The sequence below is a fragment of the Calidris pugnax genome, unplaced genomic scaffold (assembly GCF_001431845.1).
Source record: "Calidris pugnax isolate Ruff unplaced genomic scaffold, ASM143184v1 scaffold18, whole genome shotgun sequence".
NCBI lineage: Eukaryota > Metazoa > Chordata > Aves > Charadriiformes > Scolopacidae > Calidris > Calidris pugnax.
The window spans coordinates 13,086,619-13,106,235 of record NW_015090812.1 but is presented as its reverse complement, the minus strand read 5'-3'; the positions used below and the strand labels follow the sequence as shown (position 1 = coordinate 13,106,235).

General features: G+C 36.7%; 1 protein-coding gene across 17 annotated transcripts in view; it reads right to left on the bottom strand.

Moving 5' to 3' along the window:
* ADGRL2 (adhesion G protein-coupled receptor L2) overlaps nt 1-18,885 on the bottom strand; it is a 182,980-nt gene extending 164,095 nt beyond the window's left edge. For 12 of the 17 annotated variants that reach the window (XM_014939216.1, XM_014939227.1, XM_014939228.1 and 9 more), the window contains exon 1: nt 18,865-18,881. The gene's annotated coding sequence lies outside the window, so the exon portion shown is untranslated. Of the gene's footprint in view, nt 1-18,864 lie in introns of all 17 variants that reach the window. The other 5 variants (XM_014939231.1, XM_014939232.1, XM_014939230.1 and 2 more) reach the window with 3 other exon arrangements.
* Between the last annotated feature and the right edge of the window lie 732 nt (nt 18,886-19,617).

Below are 19,617 nucleotides of genomic sequence, written 5' to 3'. Positions count from 1 at the left end.
TCGGGCCCCCAGTCCCTCCCCGGGCCTGGGGCCTGGGGCCTGCCGCCGCCCCCTCTCCCTTCCCCGGCGGCTGCTGGCGCGCTGCAGGCCGGCAGGCGTCTCCGCGGCACTTTCTCCTTGGCCGTATCCTCCAGCGCGACCGCGCACCCAAAGTTGTGCGGCGGGCCCTGCTCTCAGGTGCTGCGCGGCCCGGGCCGATTCACCGCACCGTTGTGTTCCCCACCACCACCACCACCCCCGTCATCCGCACCCACAAATAATTCACCGGGCCGGGCGACTAGCGAGCGAGAGAAGGCGGCGGGGCGGGAGGAAGGGGGATGCCGGCGCCCCGACGCTTTAGGCGGCTCTTCTGGCCCGGTCCCTGCCTTCCCCCGCACCGAACGGCCCGGCTCCCGCCCGCCCAGCGCGGTGCCTTACGGCCGCAGCAGCCCGCAGGGACGGCGCCCCGCAGCACGGCGCTGCGTGCGGGAAAACATGTCAGGACAGGGTAAACAGCACTTGGAAACGATTGAAAGGATACTAAGTTGACTCATTCCCCCGCTCCGATACAAAACGCAGTCTAGTAGCGCTGTTGCATTCTTTCCAAAAATCTGCTCTTAGAAACCAGGGTTTAGGGCTGTTGGTAGGTTGGGTTTTGTTGTGTTGTTTTTTTGGGTTTTTTTCCCTCTGTATTGATGCATAATACTGAGGATCCTCTCTGGCCTTTCAGGATGTGCCACACGACCAATTTCTAGCTCTCAAGGTCAGGGAGAAGCAGCTGGGCAATAGCAAGGGCTCGTCCCCGCGGGGAGCGCGGCGTGGGCAGGCCCGGGGGGGCGGCGTGGGACGCGGGGCCGCGGGGAGCAGCAGAGGTACAAGCCACAGAGCAAAACAGGGCAAACCTGCCCTGCTAACTCCCCCCCCACCCCGCATTGTTTGGGGTGGTTTTTTAAGTCATCCCCTTCCCTTTTCAAGCTGCAGCACTGAAATGAAATCCTCTCAACAGCATCTACCCACACACTCGCATGCACAAGGAAGGACCACTCGGGGCTTGGTCAACTCTTTTAGGTCCAAAGCAGATGACAATTCAGCTTAAAATTCACCCGCACCACACCAGGGAATCAGGATCATTACCTTTGTTAATGGTAATGATGATTTATTTTTTAACTTAATTATTTTGACTTCTTTGCGTACCTGTGCCATTAATGTTCCTGTTCAGAAAATGGTAACGTGTATTAAGAGAAACATGACATGTTTAAAGGGAAACCGGATCCTTAAGACCTTGCAACATGAGGTGGTAAGAATGATAGAGCTGGTTCAGGGCTCTTCAAAATCACATTAAACTTTCAACAGTGCTAGCAATAATCCCGGGGATTAGTATCTAAAAATGACTGAAATATGGGCATGCCATAGCCATGTTGACCTTCCTCAACTCACAGCACCTGTGGAGGGGACTGGAAAGTGAAAGAGCAGTCCCAGGCTTTTAAGACCAAAGGAGGAGTTCAGCCTCACCGCTCAGGTGAGCAGTGCATCTCGCTGAGCCCAGTTTCAGCTGGGTTAAATCAGCAAACTGCCTCAAGACCAAACTCAGCATGGGAGGACAGGAGATCATGTGTCTGTGTGATAGTTTTATACCTACTATATATAGTTAAAAGTTGAAAGTATGGGTTACTGTGAGAGCAAAATGTAGAAAAAGAGAAGGTTCTCTATTTTTTCCCCATTTTTTTAAGTCCTTTGTGTATCCCTAGAATAGCCCACTGCGCTTTCTTGCTGAAAATATCTTTATAAATATCTGTATAAACCCTAAATGATCCCTTATCCTTTTCTAATGGAATTAAATCATATAGGCATTTTAATGTATTTTATTAGAAAGTGATTTTCATTGAAAGGGTTGGATGCATCTGTTGTGGAAACATGCTTAAAAAGACGGTCATAGAAATATAAAGGTACACTTATTGATTGTCTATCATTTTACCAGAGTTTTAAAACATATCATTAATAAATCTTACTTTTTTTTTTTTTTTTTTGGTCAAATAAATGTAATTGCAGATAAGCAGTGACAGCTCTGAGCTAACAGCCTTTTGCTGAGTTGATGAGAGCAGGATTTAGCCAGAAAACGGTCAAGAATACAAGAATTAGGTGGGGTTGGTGGTTTTCCTTTGAGAGGATGTGTGAAAGAGGAATTCTTCTATTTGGAGCAAAAAGTCTGTTGGCTTCTGTAAATTTTTTTTTACCCACAAAAAAAGATTGAAAAGAACTGCAGAACTGGGCCTTGTGTTAATATTTGCTGAAGTTGCAGTGAATTCACCTATGTGGATTCAACTGCAAGGCTGAAGTTTATTTTCCCTCTTTTTATCAAAAACTTCTGGAATCATATCCCTTTCTACATGCAGAAATGGAGTTTTAAAACTCTAAACTGTAAAACTGAGTTTTAAACAGTTGGTAAAAATGCAGACAGAGATCTTTCAGCATTTGTTTTGAAAATACATGCTTCCATTAATTCTCATTAAATCTGGATTAAGATGCAAGAATACCTGGCAGAGGTGTATATTGTTTTGGCAAGTAAAATATTATTATTCAAGTGATTAATTTTACTTCACATGAATCATCTGCTGTTTCTTTAAAAAAGGAAAATTGTACACACATATACCCATGGCATACTTGAATCTGAATCTTTAGTTCTTACTCAGGCACAATTATTGCCAGATTTGAATATTAATAATAAGAAGGAATTATAACAAATCAAGTTGCTTTTTACAAGTATAACTGTCTACTATGTTCTTTTTGTCATACTCCTGTAAAATACATATCTCATCTCAGACAAGTAGACTTTCCTTATAATCTTGCTTTGCTGCAACAGTGCAAAATATCTAACTTGAAAACAGTACAAGAAGTGTTACAATCTTAGCAAAATAATTTGATAATAATTTATTTTTATTTGTCCCTTTTACTAATCTTAAATTTTTTAATGTTTCACATTAAGCTGTAGGTTCTGTGTGTACTGATCTGAAATTGCTCTGGTGAACTTGCTGGACCATGTCCTTGAAAAACTAAAAGCAAATTCATAGTAATTTTTTAAATAATCACACAAACTGTATATCAATTAGCATTTCTAAGGACTGCATGTAGGACAATAACAACTGGAAAAGATTTAACTGTCAGCTCTGTACTTGAAGGAGATGCATCTGAGAAAGAGGATTTAACTTGTGGCAAAAATTTGCCAAATTATGATGTCTGTAATATGATCTTGTAGCTCCACCAGTGGTTTTTTTTCGCCATGGGATTGCAGATTACATCTGCCTATTCTTAAAAAGGTTAATTTAAAGTGTTTTAATATCTTGATAAATAATATTTTGTATTGCCCCAAGTGTCAGTTCCCCCATGAGAAATAGTTTACACAGATTTTATGCAACCTATTTTTTTATTACTGGAGTTTTATGACTGAACTTTAAATACTAGCGACTGACATTTCCTCTTATCTGTATGTACTCCTGTTGATAATGTTCCAATGAACTTATAATTAGATGTAATGTTAGCGAAGACTGACAGAAGAGGCCGTATATACTTAGTGCAGTAGCATCAGTTAGAATTGGTGTAATATAAAGACATGGTTTAATTGGTATAATGTAAAGACATGAGTTTTTTTCCATGGTTCATGGAGAAGTAACAAACCATTACATGATTTTACCATTTCAACACAACACTGAAAAGGCAAAATTTTGCTTGTTTTATTTAGCAAAATCCCAAACTAATTTTGCAGACAAATTTATATAAATAAAGTGTGACTGATACAACCCATAAGAGGAAATATCCAATGTATTGTCTTAAAAGTTTGGAAATATATCTTGACAATTACCGGTCTTTTAAACTAAGTAATTGATTTTGGTGTCACTTGGGAAAAAATGAAACCCATCAATAAAATAAGAGAATTCTGCAGCTGTTCCTAACAAATAAATGTAATATGAATTTGCATTTTACATAGTTTACTTCAGTAATCAATTTTAATGACTCATAATCTATATCATTATTTAAGAAATGACAAAATCATTGACTTACTCATAACACTTGTTAATTGTTTTTAAAAATAAATTCTACACATGACTAAGGAAACACCCATTTCCATTTGCTTTATGTTAAATCAACATCTAACCACTCATGGTGATTTCATTCAAAGAAAACAGAAGGAACACATTAGCTGTGTGGTTAAAGAGATTGATGGGCTTCAAACATTTTAACCATGGATGGTTTTTTTCCAACTGTAGAAACTCATGTTTTTAATTTAAATAGCTTCAAGAAAATGAAGATCATTTTATTCAACAAGGCTGTTGTTTCTTGTTTCTTAGACAGAAATTAATTTAATTTTGTTTAATTAAGTAATATTAGAAACAACCTTGTTCAGAGGAAATGCGGCTATGAAACAAAAGAATGTCTATGCCATATTAACTAGGTATTTTGAAACAGAATTTTTGTATCATGTTAATAAATTATAAGAGATCAATATGATTTTTTACCAGTGAATTTAGATGCAGCTTTTAATGTTCATGCTAAAACATTGCAGTTCCCTCTCCACTCTCTGAAAAGCAAATCTGGGGGAGCGATGGAGCTCAGTGTTATTGAAGAGGTACATTCCTTACTTTGGGCTTTGGGTATTTATGTTGGTGGAGAAAAGTTTACAGTTTAATGCTGCAGGCATTTATAAAGGCCAAAGAGTTTTCAGGATTGAGCTGTTAGGAGTCACGTAGCAGAACACGTTTTAAAAGAGACGAGTACAATTCCCTGTTTTCATATGAAAAGCTCAGCACAGAAGCTGAAACGATCATACCAGGAAAGGAACTGCAGTGCTGAGCTTTTGGGGAAAGAGATATGTCATGAGATCCCAATTCTCCAAATCGTTTTGCACATTTCTAGGTTCCCTTTTCTCCAACTGCTATATCTGCATAGGCATTACTTCTGCATTTGGGCAGCAAATAATGTTTTTAAGGAAAGAAGCAAGGCCCAAAGGAATAGTAAGAAATTAAGTAGATTTTTCTACTTAAAATAAATGTAATTTTGTCTGGCAGGTAGGGAGCTGCTTCTCCTCTGTCGCCTTACACATCTATATTATACAATTTGCTGTGACTTTGCTAAATCTCTGTATCTCTTTCACTCGATAATTTGCAGCCAGAGAAGTCCCCCATATCTCAGACTGGCATGTGTGGAGGTCACTGCATATTCTCACCACTTCTCCTTACCTCTTGCCACCCTACTGCTTGATATAACAGAATGGGAAGATTTGAAAGTGAATGGAAGAAGGACTGGATGTCTATGCTAAACTCCTATACCTCTTATGGTTTGCTTTATCAAACTCCAATTGCAGATCTAGAGCTTACATTCATTACGGAGTGCTTTTAACTGTAGTATTACCTAGGTCACTGGGCACTCCTCTGTTGCTTGTGCGTCGCAAAATGAAAGGTGATGCAAAAAAGATGAATCAAGAATGGAGAATTCAAAGGCAAACCATTGTATTTGCAAGTATGAATTCATAATGGCTTTTCTGTTCTTACCCAAGCACTTCTAGTCATCCTAGAGACTATTAAAAGCCATGTTCTTGATGGCATAGGCTAAGATTTGAAGAGATACTAATCTTTACCTGCACATAAAGATTTATATGCCTGTGTTGGGGGTAACGTTAAATTTACTTTCTTGACAAGTTATGGGATAAAATATATCAAATTCTTGGACCACCAACCAGAATGCAGGGCTCCCCATTCCAATTGACTGCCCAGATCATTAAGCTACAGGGTATTGTTCACTCTGGTGCTCTCACTTTCTAGCCCAGTGAATCCTGAATCATTTTCAGCCTGGTGCATGACTTTAACAGGAGAAGTGGAGAATATCTCCATCTCCGATCAGGCTGTGGGTTAGAGAACTCGTTAGCTCAGGAGAGATATGCATTTGAATCTCTTCAGGCAGAAGAGAGAATTGATCCTCTTTCACACATTTTGGACAAGTCTCCAACCGCTGGTTGTAGAATAAAGCTACAGGTTTAAAAGAAACTGGTGATTACCACTGGGTTTAGTGCCAGGCTAACTGTGTTGCTGGGTGTCAGGTGCTCTTGGAGTATGACTGTCACCTTAAATTGCGCAGTTTTGTTTTACAGAAAGCCTTAGCAATGATGTAGGCACAGAAATCCTTAGTCTGGTTTATCTTGACTGAAGGACTGAAGCAATATTCTGCATGATGAGCTTAAAGTTGTAAGAAAATTTAATGTAAAAACATGGAAGTGCCTATTGAATGGAGACATCTTACCCAAGTAGGCAGCATTGAAGCAGTGGGCTTTTAAAACTTAAGGGCTTAAATTCCTTGCGTATTTCTCTTTACAAGTCTAGTTGTTGGAATTCTACATGATGCCTACATGAAAATCTGGGCCATAGTCACAATAATCAAGTTCAGAGATATGGTAATAGGTTATGAACAGGAAAGCACAGGGTGCTCACAATCAATCATGAACAGAAAAGAACCTCCCACTGGGACTTCCTCACCTCATGATTGCAATTTTCAAATTCCCTTATCTAAAGGCGGGGCATGAAAGCCATATTTTCTTCCAAACTTGCATATTTCACTTCACACTCACTGTTTTCCCAGTGTGCCACCAGGTGTTATTCTGTAAGAACAAGTTGCGGGGGGGATGTGTTGTTTTCTTTTGTAATTTAGAATTTTCCATTGGTGGCTTTAATCAAGATGAGGTTTAAGTCGTGCTTTACATGCAGTTCATCTGGTAATGGTTCTGTTTCCCGTGCCACTCTGGAAGTGCTCATAACCTCAGTTGATTGGTTATACTTGCTTTGATGTTGTTTTCCAGTTTAAACCAGGGACTTGGTCCCTTATATTTTTTTATAAGAATATATTTTTTCCTCTTGGTACTGATTGCCATTGAAATGCTGAGAGTTATGTGATTGGCTCCCTCTGGAGCAGATACCAGAGATGCATCATGGATCACTGGTCAGAGAGCCTAGATAGAGCAGCAAATTCAGTCTCTCCCCCCTCCCCATCAACTTTGTACATCAGCGCTGCTTTGCAATCCATCTCAGCTGGCATGGGCAGAGCATGGAGAGGGAGACCCAGATTTGTTTCCAGGCTTACATCTTCGAGTTCGCATTTTGTCATGCTTGCGTTACATTGCCAGGTGTAACTCTGGCAGCTGTAAGAACAGTCGTTTTCCTTCACCGAAACTGCCTATAAAAGCCTCTGTTTCAGTAATGATTTGTTATACATTACAAACACCTGCAGCACATGGGAATTAATATCACTAAAGTATAGGGATCAAAGATATTCCACCTTTTTTTCTTTAATTAAATGATAATTTACTTCTGACAGACCTCGATGTTTTTGACAAATAGTATTTGAATCTGATTGAAGGTATGGTTACGCCTTTCTAAAAACACTGCAGTCAAAGAATGATGTTACTACCATGCTCCTGTTGTGAGGAACATCGATTGACTGCTTAGTACTACTGCTAATTATAAATATTAAAATATATTCAATAATTAATTAAGATGCTATTCCCCACCTCACTATGAGCACTGATTGCTGTTTATTGAATAATCAACACCAAAATAGGATCTTTTCATGTTATATCTGGCAAATCACAGTACTACATTTAATATATCGGTAAAACAACACACTTAAGCAAAGGGAGAACTCCGTATGCATTTACACGGGAATGAGAGAATTTCCTGCACATGCAACCACTGAATCTTACTGAAGAACAAACCACAAATTTGCATTGTACCATTTAGGTGCCCAGTTTTGCCTTTCTGTTTTTCTGTCGCCTCTCTATATGGCTACATTGGTTTAATTTGCTTTCTTTAGAATTTTTGTTGATAGTAAAATTAATGTGTAAATTCCCTATCAGTTGTATATATTAATATAATTCCCTCTCAAATAGAGCTCATTGAAATTAGCACTGGTAAAAGGTGAGATACATATTCATACACTTATTTACATAAATCCCATTCAGCTTTATGCACCCTAAGCTTTAATGCAAAGTATCTACTACCACAGGTAATTTTAGCACAAGCAAAACAGCATGTAAGTGACATCTGACTTCCCAAAGACTGGATGTCTTTTAATAAATGGATTATTTGAAGAGAAAAAAATCTGTAGGAAATTACGGTTTTGACATTGTAATTTTAATGTATAAAGATTTAATATAATATTCTGCATATTTTATCTTTGCCACTTACTGCAACCCAGTTTTGAGTTTCCAAGGAGTTTACTGGTTAGAATTTATCACCTTACAATTCATTATCATAATAAACCTTACAAATTAGATCTTTTACTACAGTGCTAAAGTTGACAGACCAACTCTATTGTGCCTTGCAACTGAATTCAACTATGTTTTCAAAAAGAGTAGTACATAAATGGTAATACATTTGTTTCCTTTGGGGAAACCAACCAAAATTTGAAAACAGTGATGTATTTCTCCAACAAACGCAGACACAATTTGTTCTTTGCAAATTATATAAATTGTGCATGATGCCTAATTTTTGATACGATATAACATAGTTTATCAATCTGTTAATAAACTAAACTTTTCAATAAGAACTATAGTATGAAGCAACTTAGAAGATAGTATACACACTAGACCACAAAGTAAGTTTTATAAAAATAAGTAAATACTGGAAATTGATCGAAGCAGCACAACATTTTTATCAGTTCTAGTGACAGAAATATCTTTAAAATCTGTTGCAATATGCATACTGAGTTGCAGATTATTTACTTGGATTATAGAAAGCTAACTATAAGAAAAGTCATTAGGTCGTTATCTATATGCTTTTAGGGAATTACGGCATCATCTATTCCTTGTTGTGAAAGACATTTGCTACTAAAAATATAAATTGAAATCTACTATGTGCAGGTGCAGATTCTACTTAGCAAGGCTGTTCGTAGAAGTGATGTTTTCCCTAGTAAACAGAGGAGCTGCAAGGTCATGAAACAGACAATGATGCATATCTCTCAGAAAATTGTGCTTTACTGTATAGACTTGCATTTTTTTATATTTCCCTTAGCATAATGCAGCAACACATTGTGACTTATAGCAGTCTCTATTTTTCACAATTTTCCAGTTAATGAAAGTAACGTTTAAATACTCTGAAGTTAGATTATTAACTTCTACAAAATAGAAACAGATGTGTGTCTTAGTATGCCATTAAATTTATGATTTACATAGTATTCTTGAATACAGCTGAGCAGAGGCCAATGATTCTAATTTGCTCTAGATTTACAATAACCTGATCTGGTTTTTGTAAGTACTGAAACACTTTAAACAAAATTAGAAAGCCGTTGTGCTTTGTGTGATTAAAGATGCAATTCCCTTTGGGGTAATGAGAAGAGTTAGAACATGTTTCTTTCTTTATGGATGTTTCTATTATAAACACGAGTACCATATATTATGTATTTTTGTTGCTATTTCCTTGTTTTTAATTATAAAATAAACTGATTGAGTTGTACTGGAGTTACACTGAAACAATGCCAAAATCTAGCTAAAGAATGCATTCAGAGGTTCATAAAAATCCTTAAAATTCTTCTGAGGGTCCTAAGGTCTTGTTAGAAAAATACTAGTTCCTTATATTTTGCAGAGACCGAAACATCTCTCTGATTTAAAACTGCACAATTTAAAGATTTATTTAAAAAGCTAACACATTTCTCAGCTTATTAAACTATGTTAATGCACAAAATTTTATAGGACAAAGGTTTAGTGGGTCCATAGCAATTTACATCTGGTGATACAGATTTTTTGCATCTAAAGGAATGAGCGTTACAGTTTAAAACATCACATATCTATGGATAGAGATCAAGCTGTGTTGCTGCTTCACTAAATACTGATTTTTTTAAAAAAAAGAGGCAATATGAAATTAGATGTATCAGATATAAGCAAGTGGCACATCAGAGGAATACTTTGTGGATGAATATTTAAGGCCCAATTCAAAGAGTTTGAAAATGAGAAGTTAGGCCTGTAAAGATGTATGGATTCAGGGTTAGCTAGGAATGAGGTGTTTTCAAATTCTAATCTATGACTCTAAAATGGATTTTTTTTGTGGGCAAAATGTAAGTCATTTAGCCTTGAAATTCACTTTTCACATGGAAAGGTGATGTAGCAATAAAGTGTAAGCATCTGTTTCTTAGGGACTTTTTATACTAATTTTTAAGGCTACCTTAACTGTTCTTTGCATATTTCTCCCCCAAAATAAAATAGAGTTTATGAACCTATAAGTTCTCAAACAGGCCTTTAATTTACATAGTAGCCAGAATATAGTATTATTTCATATATTATGTTATTCATTTGCTATTTTACATAATGCATTGAAGATAATATATGCTCAATATTATATATTCGTACTTAATCATACTACAATATATGTATTTATATTTATCTTTACCTCTGATGAAATGTTTAATATTATTAATCCTTTCATTTTAATTATATATAATTAACTATCATTAAAATAGGCGCATTACCTTTTAATAAAAATTTAATCATACATTTACTCAAGCACAGGATCAAAATACTACACACAGATGAGATGTCTTAAAAGTGATTGAATGCATTCAATTTATTTGGTCACTCACTCTTCCAGTGCACTTAGAGATTGCCATTTGTGCTTCCCTCAAGAGATCTCCAAGGGTAAGCTCCCTCACTCCCACTACGTTCTTTGACTTGGGATTACAGCGTTAGACAGCTAAGCCACAAGCATAGCTCTCAGTCTGTATGTTGCTCCAAATTCAGCTTTCAGTTTGACCAGTGCACCCCCTGATAGCTATAGCATATGGTCTGTTACAAGTATTTCTGCATTTGGGTGTGGATTGGCGTAATGCAGCACTGGTAAAAGTTTTGACCCAGGCAGACTGATGTGCATATATTTCATTTAAGAGGATCACTATGGATTTTTGCTGGGGAATCTGACAATGGCAGCTGGAATGAAAAAATGGCCAGAGAAAAATTTTTCATCAAACACTGAGGCTGCAGTGCATGCAACTGGAATAGTTTCATGGTTTCATCTGAACTTTCTGGGAAATGTTTCTATAAAACACATAACAGGCATTAGGGCAAACACAGTAACTAATTCAAGTTTAAGTTATGTCTAGGGAAGAATTAATGTTAGAGAATTGTTTGTTTCCTTCTTGAAAAAGTGAATATGGATATGGAGTAAATTATTGGTAGAAATGAATGGCATCAGGACATCGGAACCTCATACTTACGTTTCACCTGTGACTTAACAGAAGCTGAGGCCCCACTTCTGCAAACACACAGGTTTACGTAATAGTTCTAGTAAATTCATACTAACAGTCCCAGAGCATGGAATTGTGTTTGCAGCAAACTGTCATTCAAGGAGCCCTGTGTGATTAACTTGGAAACTGGAGGTAAAAATGGCAGAGATGAGAATTCCATATGTCTGAGGCAAAGCACCTGAAAGGAAAGCTCACATTTTAATGACAGAGCATGGGATGGCTGTTATAGGAATATATTGCATTGATAAAAAGGGAAAAACACCTGGTCAACAAAGGTTTTGTAATATTTTTTCATATTAGTTATTTTAAAGTCATATTAAGCTGTCGGAAGACTTTGGTTGATTATGAGCACTCTGTTTCTTAAAGATGCTTAGTGAGTCTGGATGCACTTAGCCTAATTTATTTTACAATCGACTCTGAGTTGCCCAGACCTACTTCTACTGAAGTCAACATTTTTTTTTCCAAAGAGAGTTAAATCAAGTTTAATTTTTCTTCAAAAAGAGACTTAGTTAGATTTCTTAATTGTCAATTTTCTTCAAACAATTACTGCATGACAACATGTTTTAATAAATGAAAATCCAATACATTTTGTGATTCCTTATATTAAAGCCCACTCTAAAAACATTTGTCTGGTGCAATTACTCAGCAACTCAGAGTAAGTGGGAAGTTTGAAACTGTGTTTATATTGGTTTTGAGCCTTCCTAATGTGATTTAAAATTACCTTATCCCAAAATACATTTAAATCTCAAAAGGGACTGTTTTTTAAATGTTTCAGTGGCTGGAAGGCTTCATACATTAGAAAAATATTAACTAAAAATACAATGGACCCTTTTCTACTCTTTTCTTTGTATTTCCCAGAGCTATTTCATATTAGTATTGACATGGGTAAGACAATTCAACAAACTTCAGAGTGATAATGAGGCCATTTTGCAATGGCTCTTTTGTTGAGCAATGAGGCTGTGCAGAGAAGGGCAGATTTTGACTATTCAGTTCCTGCCATTCTGATCACTCCCTATTGCATAAGACTCAGGTCAGAAAGTTCAAGTGTCTAAAATCCATAGTGTGCCTGTTTTCAGAAAATACCAAAATAGAGATTCTACTAAAAATCTGTTGGAGAACTTTCCATCTTCTGATAAGACATTTTTTACTTACGCAAACTGGTCTTTGTTGAAGAGCTTCTGTCTTCATTATTTAATTTCTTTGTGGAGCTTACAGTCAACACGATCCTGTTGAGTTCTTTATTTAATATGTTTCAGAGCACAGGACACCTGCTGACTTCTTTAATAACAAGTTGTCCTCAGTTGGCTTATATGTGAAAACTGTGCAGCAGAGGCAAGTAAAGAATAACCTTAGACATTAAGACTGATTCTATTAAAAAATAAAATAAAACTATGTCCAGGCTCCACACCCGAAGTCACTAAAATAAATTTGCAAGGGCTTTTCACAGCATGGAATCCAGGCGGATTTTTTTTAATTGAATTCTGTTCTGTGTAAGTGCAGCTCAGTGGAATTCAATTTCCATGTAGGCTCCCAGGAAAGAAATACATGCTAAGTATTTTTATTGCTAATGTTTTGGATTTAGTTTCTTAAGTATTATTTAGATTTGACTGAGTTGCTAGTGTTTACCGTAACACAGTGCTCTGTGCCTTTCTTTAGAGAAGGGACTCTTTAAAAAAGGATTGGCTAAAGCATAGAAATTTAACCACGAATAAATTCCTGGGCTTTGTATTGTATTAATAAGGCTCAAACTCTGCTTCTTTGTACAAACCCTATGAGTTTGATGGAAAATCTCCATATTCCCAATTCAACCTTTATTTTTTTTGTCCCACTTTCATATATATTTCCCTGTCCTGTTGGAGGCCTCCTTCACACTTTGTTAGGAAATGTTATAGATGATTCAAGAAAGCCCTACAGTTTGCAAGTAAGGAGAGAAACTCTACTAAGATCAATGAGTCCTTCTTCCACTCTGAGTGGATGTTAACTAAAACAGAGAAATCAGACTTTGACCAATTAGTTTATCTTAATTGGCTTTACTCTGCACTCATTCACATCACTTCTTCCATAATTCTTTCACTTCTGCTGAAGCACATTATTTTACTACAACCCACAAAACTCAGGTGATGAATAAAAAGTATCTCACAAATGAAAACTGCAGTCAGCCACTGTTAGCTAACACTCAGACTGTTTTCCTTACTCAATAAAATCTTTAAGAAATGCTTTTTGCCTTACAACTATAAAGAAAACTCTTGACTGATAAGGCAAACTTAAAACAAATAACTGTGTCTTTTTAGTTTTTTAAAGTCAGTCCTTGATTTCGGACAAAGAAATACTCTGAACCAGGTGTTCAGCCTTGTTAATTATTTCATGTTACAATCAATAAATTAAGCAGCCTTTATCCACCCTTAGCGTTATGCAAAGCATGCTCACCTCATGAAGGAACATGCACTCCCACCTCAGATTCTGTCACAACGTTTGGGCCTAATCCAAATCTCTACTAGAAAACAGACTGTGAACTGTTCATATTTATAATGTGCCCTTGTTGCCAAGAGGGTCAATGGAATCCTGGGCTGCATAGGGAGAAGTGTGGCCAGCAGGTTGAGGGAGGTGATTCTCCCCCTCTACTCTGCACTGGTGAGGCCACAACTGGAATACTGTGTCCAGTTCTGGGCTCCCCAGTTCAAGAGGGACAGGGAACTACTGGAGAGAGTCCAACATAGGGCAACTAAGATGATTAAGGGATTGGAGCACCGCCCTTACAAGGAATGGCTCAAAGAGCTGGGACTCTTTAGCCTCAAGAAGAGAAGACTAAGGGGAGACCTTATCTATGTTTACAAGTTCCTAAAGGGTGGGTTGAAGGATGATGGAGCCGGACTCTTTTCAGTGGTTTCCAGTGATAGGCTGAGGGGCAACGGGCACAAGCTGGAACATAGGAAGTTCCACTCAAATATGAGGAAAAACTTCTTTATGGTGAGGGTGACAGAGCACTGGAACAGGCTGCCCAGGGAGGTCATGGAGTCTTCTTCTCTGGAGATTTTCAAGACCTGCCACGATGCAGTCCTGAGTAATGTGCTCTGGGCAATCCTGCTTAGCAGCTGAGTTGGACTAGATGATCTCTAGAGGTCCCTTCCAACTCTGACAATTCCGTGAATCCACGAATCCGTAAATCTACTTGCCTTTTCTCTAAGAAGAAATGATTCAATTTACCATATTGTGTAATACATATAGTCTGCAATATATTGCCATTATACCCATCTCTCTATATTCTGTATTACATATTACCTATTGCCTATTCATATGATATTGTTGAAGAATCTAAGTGTTGGATTAATAGAATTATTATTTTTAAATTGTTAATCTTTTATAGATAAGCTTGTTGATGGATGTGTAATGTTTATTTATACTTTTGTTAAGTTTGTCAGGAAATTAGGATATGGTAGAGATATAAGTAATTTTAAAATCTGTCTTGCAACACTCTGTACACACAACTTTCTTCAAATTTTGCTTATGAGGAATCATTTTGTAAGTGTTTAAATCACATTTTGATTTTCTGTTGACACAGTTCTTACTACATAACATATACCATTGCTAGTTTTGTAAACATGTTTTCACTATTAGCTCAAAGAACTGAGACAACTCAACAGCTAATCTGCAGGATGACAGCAACCAGGACAGCCTATTAATATGATTATCAAAGGAGTCACATCAGGACTGGTGCTGGACAACAGGCAGAGCAAATGGCAAACCCAATCTGAAGAGCTTCTGTAGTGCTACCTCCTTTTGAAGTTGCACAAAGTTTACTTTTCAGTCTTGGTGTTGCTCAGATGTCATGGGAATGGGGCAGGGGTTGGTTGAGGAACCAATGTTGAACCCAGCAGAAAACTATCAAGCTGAAGCCTAGCAGACCACCACAGTTTCAGTGCGTGGTGCAAGAATGAGTCTACAGGGCCATTGCACCCTGTATCTGCCTGCAACTACAACCCACCAAAAAGATGCTGGTTGGATTTAGGTCTGGGAAATAACACAGGCCTAAATATTTGTGAATACAAATCCCTGGCTGGGGATTTGGTTGGGATTCAGGTCTGATTTCACACCGACTTGGAACAGAAGCTGTGCAGGCAACGTGGAGCTGCCCAGGCCAGGGGCAGGGCATTTGGGGTTCACCCTTCTCTACAGTTCCCTGCAGCCAGCTCCATCAGGGTGGTCTTCAGGAGGAAGATTGCACTCTCCAATAATTTTTTGGCATAGTTTTCTTCCTTTTATTTTATTGTAATTCTGTATGACACAGCTAAGCTGTTCGCAAACAGATAAAATGATATATATTTTTTCACTTCAGCTTGTGTCTCTTCTGTGCTCCATACAATTATTTTGTAGCACATGAGGAAAAATGTTTATGTTCTGTCTAATTCAGTCTAAATAAAAGTTAAAAGGTGACGATCTCTTTAAACATTACTGATCATTACTTACAAAACTATAGTTTAAAATTGTGAAAACAAATGCTTTGACCTTGTGAGCTATGGAAATATTTAAAAAACAAATCTGCTATGTTTTTTTGGCTAATAGTTGTGATTTGCATAGTTGAACCTTGAATGCAGTCAAAAATAGCTACAGAATCCAGCTTGGCATAATGCCCAGCAATGTTAGGGTGCCAGACAAAAAATCGGGTCAACCACTTACCAAGTAAGTCATTCTGTCTCAACAAGGTGATGTCTAACAAAGAAGCTACAAGGCTGAAGACAGATAACATATTCAGCTGCTGTTCAGAAAGACAAGAACTTTTCATTTATCGGGATAATCTACTCGTAATCAGTACACCAAGTGAACACTCTCTTGTAAAAAAGAGAAAAGCCCATCAATTGTTTTTGCTAATTAAGATGAGTATTATTCCTGTGAAATGAACCAAAAAGTTCTGTGCAACCAGAATCCCAAAAGAGATCTATAATCTAAAAGAATAATTGCACAGAGTTTTAATTGAGAGGAAAGTGAGAACTATTTTTCATATTCTTCAGATTTTAGTTGTGATGGTCTTCCATGTATCTTAGTGGGTCTTTTATGTTCTCAGTTTATCTAAAACGTTATTTTCCATCTATTAAAAACAGTTGTGGAATTAAAAATTCATAACAAAAAAGGTTATATATTTAATGAAATGCTACCACTAAATATTACATACTTCGGGATAATTTGAGGTAACAGATCATTTACTAACATATATAGGAAAAACCCCATTTTTAGATTAAAATCTAGATGTTGTGACTGTTCATAGTAATGTGCATTTAATCTTTATTCATTAAGCATAGCTAGAGTTAGAAATGAGAAGGAAAGTGTATTTTCTTAAAGTGATAATAATTATATTCAACAATTTATTTTCTTCTGTAATATTTATCTTGTTTTTAGGATTAAAAAAGTCTTGCAATGTTGAAAGGGAGTAGTATGAGGAAGCTTAGTTTCCCATTCCTTAAACAAAAGACACCCAACTTGAAAATATATTTATATTCGAATTAATATTTACATAAAGGAAATTCATAATCAGCAGAGCAACCCTGTATTCCCAAGCAAGTCAGGGAAAATTCATTGAGGTGTACATGGTTATACATACAAAAATTAATTCTCCCCAAAATAATCTATTACTGTCTTTGTTGTAGTAACCCTTAAGGTCCAAGCCTTTGTCATATCTTCTTTGCTTATAGTGTAAATCACAGAGTTGGCCTCAAAATAAAAATAATTATGATTTCACTTAACATGCAAATTTAGAGTTATAAATTACCTCAAAGCAGGATACTGGCTGAATACATGTTTTCATGAAAAATGAAATGTTGTTTCTCTCTTCTGCCCTTCCCCCAAGCCTTCTTCACAAGACCAGCCTCAGGCTAAAATGGTTTTAAGTAGAGTAAAGCTGCTGTTAAACACTTACCTTTGACAATATTATTGCCTAATGAACATTGCAGAAAAGGGTGTATGCAGTGCAAGTGTCTGTCTGTGGCTGCAACCTACGTAGGATCCTTCTGGCAAGTACCTACTGCTAATAGACAAATATACACAAAAGAGACAGGCCCTTTGATGGTTTAATCCCAAACATACTTAACTGTCACATAGTTAATCTTTTTGATTAAAACTGACTCTTGAGCTCTTCTTGAACATTTTCACGTTTGTGGATGAAGAAGGTTAAATGTAGTTCTCATGCCTGTTTTGACTGTTTTTTTTCTTTTTTTTTTTTTAAACTTCTCCCCCCCCAGTTCAACATGACTTTTCCCTCTCTTTAATCATAGATATGCCTTTAAAGGATTCTCAACCCTGATACCTCTGAAATTCCCTCTGTTAGCACTGTTAGCAGGCAGGCAAAAATACGGTTCAGACTTTGCCAAAGCACGTCTCATTGTCAGAAGACTAGATCTACAGGTCAAAACCAAGTGTTTTGAAACAGCTTCACCTGTCGGTTTTACTTTCCTAGAAAAAAGTTTCAATGTACCACTAACCTTCCATGTTCATCAGAAATCAAGTCATCATTCTTAATGTTCATCATAAAATGTGTTTTGCTATTGGTTTTCTTGAACACTGGCAACTTTGATACTGTTTCTATCAAAGACAACAAAAAATCAGTCCCACATATTTCAAATCTATCATTGCTTTAAGCTCTTATGCATTAAAGTTTGTGAATAATCTCCTTTGTTAAAAGGTCTCGAGTTCCTTTTGGGAATAGATGGAAGATCTTTCAAGTGTAACACTAAGAAGCAGTCACACTGCAAGTCAGAATTTGTGCTCCGATGGGATATTTTTCGAGTAATATTTCTTTCCACTTTAACAGTAGTTTCACTTCATGATAGTTTTATGTTGATTTCAGACTACATTTTTATGTAGTGGGAAAGAATTTCTTTGTCAAGTGAATGCCCAAGACCTGTTGGAAAACATTTCTCCTTAGCAACGTACTCATAGGATTCAGTATAGTTTGCTCAGAAGTGTTATTTTAGGATGACCTTTACACATACAGTATGATGAATTTTTCTTTTTATTTGATTGTAAAGATGTTATGATCAAGGGGCAAAATAAATATTGCCTTTTTCAGCCATAAAAAAAAAAGGAACAAAAAAATGAAACCATCTTTTTTAAACAATGTGGTAGCATGCAGAAGTGATGTCTACGTTTGGAAACTACATATTTTTAAATTCACAGATACAGCAAAACCCCAGTGAAACATAAAAAAAGATCAATTTTATACAATTCAAATAGTAACACACTCTATGGAACTCACCATTTCTCAGCCTAAAGAAGAGAGATATTTATGTTCTTCACTGATAGAACAATGTATTTATGTTTATGGGAATTTATACATTATGATATATTATTAAGAAAAATAAAAAGTTGAGCATTTGAGGGTCAGACACATTTCTAACAAGGATGTTAAATCCTAACTTGTTTTCTTTTGAATAATTAGCATAATGTTCTGCAAATCTTTTCTAGGTAGCTTACAGGATTTGAATATTCAAATATTTTCAGTTGTATAAGACATATAATTATGAAATTGTACAGTACAGTTATTTCTTAAGCAATTTGGCAGTCTTTTCTTACACGAATTTACCTTATGTTCTTTGTTATCAGAAACAGAAATAGCTTTCTGCTTACCATTCTGCAAAAGATAGAATTCATCATTCTGCCATAAAGACCCTAGAAAGCAAAGAAAATGTTATTAGTTATTATACTCTTATCTGCAGGGATTCTAGCTGCCAAACAATGCATCTGCATCAAAACAAAAAATGAAAATTTGTGTTAAATCATAGATCAATAGTTTAATGCAGTGCTGAATATATATTACATGTACTTAGCAGGTACCGGATTAGAAAAAAAGCACAGGCTATTGTCCATATCTGTATTTAAAACTGCATGCCAGCTGGAATTTATCTGCATAGCGTTCATAATACTGAGGCATCCAACTTGTGATTGTGCTTTTGAAAATAAAACCATGGGCTTGCTGTCACTGCTATAGACCGGGAGAAACCAGGGTAAAACGTGCACATAAAAGGTTAAGATGAGGAGAGACAATTCTCAATGAAATGTTAAAGATTTTCTTCTTAACTCATTAAGAAACTGGTATTATGATTTTTAAAAAAAAATCTTTTCACAGTTATTAAAGTATTTATTCAGCCTTTACATTTTGCTTTAGAAAAAGATTGCTCATGGGTTATAAGTTTGCAGTGGTTATACTGGTGTCCTGAGAAAGTGCTAAGTACACCACACACTTCATCAGCATGCTTTAACTGCGATGTGGAAATGAAAGAATGGGTACTAGTTAACTCTCTTTTCTACCTCCTGTTCTATTATCCCTTTCAGTCTGTTTTATACCTGGCATCATAGCTATTCTGTTTTCTTTAGACAGAA